This window comes from Etheostoma spectabile, chromosome 4 (genome assembly GCF_008692095.1).
Source record: "Etheostoma spectabile isolate EspeVRDwgs_2016 chromosome 4, UIUC_Espe_1.0, whole genome shotgun sequence".
NCBI classification, from domain to species: domain Eukaryota; kingdom Metazoa; phylum Chordata; class Actinopteri; order Perciformes; family Percidae; genus Etheostoma; species Etheostoma spectabile.
The window spans coordinates 10,342,086-10,347,158 of record NC_045736.1 but is presented as its reverse complement, the minus strand read 5'-3'; the positions used below and the strand labels follow the sequence as shown (position 1 = coordinate 10,347,158).

Sequence of the window (5,073 nt, the reverse complement as noted above, 5' to 3'; positions counted from 1 at the left end):
CCATCAACATCCATTCCTTTCATTTTAGTCAAAATAATTCCAAATTTCTGCTTTTCTAACTCAAACATTAGCTATAATTTCCTAAAATGTAGGTTTATTGACCATACATTCCAAAAATAACTAAAACTAAAGTTAACAAGTTAGTGTTACATAGTGTTAAAAGTCAAAAAAAGAGACAAACATTGAAAAAAGTGTTGAAAAAAGGGACAAAAAGGTAAGAAAATGCAACAAAAGTGCTGATTTTCAAGGGTTGAGGCAGTGTATAGTATACTTTTGAATCTCAGACTACAGAAGGTCAATGTTTAGCTAAGTATCTCTTCCTTATTTGCAATATGTCTGACACACCAGATGTGCAGGACCCACTGAATGACTCCTGCTTCACTTTGGCTGTCTGTGTGAATCATTGAAAGTCAACACAGCAGCCGTGCATGCTGAGACACGGCAAATTAGTCTTGGTGTTTTTTGTCCCAGGGTTACGTGCAAAAGAAAACCCACTACAGATGGTCATACTGCCATTAAGGCAAGCAGAAATGTACTTTTAGGACAGATTATTACTTTCAAAGGCCCACTTTGTAATTCTAATATGGTGCTTTAGGTTGAAATAGCTGCTGTTGCAGCATAACTGTCTCACTTTATTTTTTATTTATTGTTGATGTGTTTTCCATTATGCCAGTGTCAACAAACTCTTTCTTTCTTTACCTCTTCCTTGTAACTGTTGCAGCTTAACATGCATTTTAAACTGTAATGTTTGCTAGTTATTTAAGTATTTAAAAGTAAATTGCACCTTGTATTTGTTTTTGTTTTATTTAAGGATTTCCCACATTGCTTTCTGTGAACCCTTTGTTGATTTCCCATTCCAGTACAATAATTACTTTGAGTCTAACAAACTAAGAAAACTTGGAGATCAAGAGGCAGCCAGGGGACCAATATGTTCAACGGATGGATGGATTATTATTGTACTTCTTTACAGGCTCCTTTATTGCAGTGGATTAGTTCTGGTTGGTTTTGCTGCAGTGCTGTCCCTGGTGTGGATCAGTGGACGAAGAGAGAGCTGCTCTGTACGTCCTTATCCAGCACGGAAATCGGTTTCAAGGCTGTTCCATCGAAAGCAGTTACCGACACTCAAAGACTGAAGACGTATTGTGTTGTACGTCGGATTGATAAATAGGAGATTTCTTTTCCTGAAGGTTTGTTAGGATGTTCTTAATGTGTGTGTGTGTGTATGTGTGTGTACCTATGTTTTGTGTATGAATCTGTCCTGTGTGTGCATTTGTGTGTGTATCTGCATCAATGTGATGGCCTGTATTTAATCTGAAGGACACATCAGCTGACCCTGTACATAATAGAGAAATATTAATTTCCTGCCCAAGGACAGCTTGGCCAATGATAGGTAATTATGCCGATATCCAGCCATGACCTATTTCATCAAGTGGGAGACCTTCACATCACATCCAGAAGTGTCACATCACTACATCGCGGCAGTGATTTGTCACAAAAAAGGTGCATATTCCTCAGATTGGAAGCAAAATGGGTGATAATAATCCATCTCAAAATAGGGATTACAAGCTGTATTAAACACACACACACACACAAAACACACACACACACACTTGAAGGTTTAGTGAATCTGTGTTATTTAATGGAGTTGTTTGCTAGCTCTGTCTACCAAATAATATTTTCTAGAATGGGCTCATACTTACTGTTGAACTACTTAATCATACATTTTTAGTTGTGTCTTTAAATGGATGCATTACAAATCCAACATACACACACATCAAATAAATTAGGTGTTTTTCCTAAATCAAACAACCTTTTGCCAAACAGAAAAACATGATGTTATTGATGCAAAACATCTTAAAACAGGCCCAGCCAGTCCTATCCTAATTTAGAGCCAGCAATTTAAGTAACAACAGCAGCAGCATACACAACTATGTCCTGTATATGAGCTAAATGCGCCGTAATAGCTGTGTTTCTTTTTTCATGGCACTGTATGAGCCTGTTTTGGGTTTTAAGTCTGCACAATGTCAGAGGTTTTTTTTGCTGTTATATCGCGGCAATTTCATGAAATATATTAGCTGCATTTTCATAGTTTGTTCACAAGAGAGCACTGGCACGTTTTTGTTGTCCTGCTTGCGGTCACAATTCTCATGTGTTCATGTGAAAAAAGACAATTGAACAATATTTAATTTACAGACTTTTTAAAGTCTCGAATCTCATTCGACATTGATCTCAAATTCCAGTATCAGTCGGGCTGTAATCTTTTATCTTCTGTCTTCAGCTCCAACATTGTAAAAGTTTTTTGAACGCTGCTTGGATGTCAGTGATGGTCACTAATATATTTATTCAAAAGTTGTTATTAAATTGCTGTAACAAGATTTACACTACAAGATGGAGGATAAAAAAACAAACCGTCCAGCACTGGGAAGAGACAGCAGATGCTGAATTCATAAACCAGACTTTTAATCAAATCATCCTGACAAGTGGCTGACATCAAATGAAAAATATTGTGTCTGATGCTAGAATATGGGATTTGTTTGGAGCGGCTTGCTTCTCAGTATTAATAATGCACTGTCTGCAGAGAGGGAAAGAGAGTGCAATGGCAGGAGAGAGAAGCAGAGAGAGAGAAAGAGAGAGAGAGAGCAAGTCCAAACAGGTCTTGCAAATATAATTATCTTTTTAATTTCCTTCAGATAAACAACAGAGCAAGAGCTCACACTCGGAACTGTAATTGGCAGCTTATCACACTGGAAACCCTTGATCTGGTTGTGAAGAATCGCAAATGGCTTATAAACATGTTGAATCTTATCATATCATCATAAAATTGTATCATATATCTTATATCACTGTATCATAAAATTTTACATATCCACACTCATTATATTTCTTTTTTATATTTTCTATTGTTATATTTTACTCTTGCAACTGTAACACAGAATTTAGAATTCGGGAATCAATAAAGTATTTCTGATTCAGATTTCTGATATCACACATGACGTGTCCTATCAAAACATATCTTATATCATGTGTGTTATGTGCACATACACTGTATCACATATTGTTTCACACCATAATGTGAATTTCCGTTAACCCAATGTGGCATACAGTCAGTGGTGGAAGAAGTACTCTGAGCACTAACTGAAGTAAAAGTAGCAATACCACAGTGTAGAAACACTATATTACAAGTAAAAATATTATTATTATTATTGGCATTACATATACTCAAAGTACCAGTCCAGTATCATAGTAGTGGCTTTTAGTTGCAGAAGAGAGTAGTTGAAAAGCAGCAATGGTGAAAAAATAAGACAAGAGATTTCTTCTTCTTTGTTTGGGCCGACGACGAGGTGGAACTGTTACTGAAAGTAACACGCGACAACGAGGCGACAAAGGTGGCAGGAAACACACACTGGAAGTCTGTCTGACTCTACTCTGCTGTTCATAAGCATAGATGCAAGTTGAGAATACAGAAATGATTTGGAGAAAGAACAACTATGGTAAAAAGTAAGACCAGGGATTTATTAGCTGCAACTTACGATGAGGGGGAAATGTTACTGAAAGGTAAATGTTACTGAAAGGTAAGTGTTACGAGAGTAGCCTAAGTTAGAGTGAGAAAGGCAGGTGCGTTGAGCGGGGGGACGTCAGTGCTTGTGTGGCCGAGCAAGGAAGGAGAGCGAGTGGTAAGAGTCAGTGAAAGTAGCTCATGAGTGCAGCTGTGAGGGAAAAAGAGATAGCAAAGGCGATGTAAAGTGAATTAACAGTGAACAATAAAATACTGCTGCTTCCCCACCGGGTCTAGGAGCCCAAAACAGGAAAGATGAAACATTTAAGCGGCCTACCTAACTAATGATAATATCGTTTCCAAAGGTCTCCGTTTGTGGCTGTTGAGAATACAACACAACACCAGAGATTTCAAACCCCAAACCCCAATAAATTCTAGAGCAGTGTGAATGCGTGGTGTAAACGTAGGAGCACGGGAAGCTTCTATCATGTGGACGTGCCGACAGTACTTACTTTCTTTCCGCCAATGCATAAAGTAGCATGACATGGAGGCGACTTATCATTGACATGTATTGTGCACCAGAATGAAACACTGTGATAAAAGAGAAACTATATTATAAAACCCTCATTTTAGTATCTAAACAAGCTATGCACTGTTCAACAAACTACTGTTGAGACATGGTTATCGTCTTTAATAATACATTCCTTCCACCTTCTCATAACGTTAAAGGACAAGAAGTAGAACCGTCGAGAGCAAAATAAAGTACTGCACAGTGTACGGTTGTACTTAAAGGTGCCCTGTGGAGTTTTTATGTAAAGAACGTTTCCGTTGACATTCACCCTGTATAACCCTCCATGTGTGAGTCCTCGTACCAGGGATGGAAATTAGCACTCGCCAAAAGCGGGTGATTTGAACCTACCAGCCACGGTGGCGAGTAAATAAAGGTAGCATGCCAGTGATTCAGCTATATATATTTATTATCGGCGGTCCGCCATTACTGAATTGTCATGAAGTCGTAATTAAACGACTCTGCCATGAAAACCGTGGGTAATATGACAGCTACTGTAGCTTGGAAATTAGCGGTGTGGACACTGAATTTTCTGAATTTCCTGTTTAGAACTGAGGTGAGAAAAGAAGCTAGGGTTAGCGAACGCTGCGGTCCCTCTGACTCCCCGCTGCAAGAGACCTTGTATTACCGTTACTGTTTAAAACGTTTCTCAGGTTTACTTAGTGTGAATGCATACCACTCAAAACCAACATCAAATTGTAGTAATGTTCCCTCAGAATTTGGTTTTCTTTCTAAACTGTTAAACTGTTAAATCACCTGTTTCAAGTAACGTTGTTACTAAGGTACCGTCTATGTGCTGGAGAGGTGTTTAGCTAGCAAATAAGCCCATTGATGGCAACGTTATTGTTCATATTTTGGCACAATGTTAAGTAATCACAGTAATAGTGGTCATATTGAGTTAAAATGTGGTCTGAGACATTGCAAAATGTTACGCATCTGGACAGCTGTAATGTTAAAGCTGAACAGACTCCCAGTGGTAAAACAGATTTTATTCTGGTCCAAAGTCTGT

General features: G+C 38.2%; 1 protein-coding gene across 5 annotated transcripts in view; it reads right to left on the bottom strand.

The window, feature by feature from the left end:
- Window positions 1-5,073, bottom strand: part of slc12a5a (solute carrier family 12 member 5a) — a 171,749-nt gene that overhangs the window by 34,777 nt on the left and 131,899 nt on the right. The gene's annotated exons all lie outside the window — the stretch shown is intronic.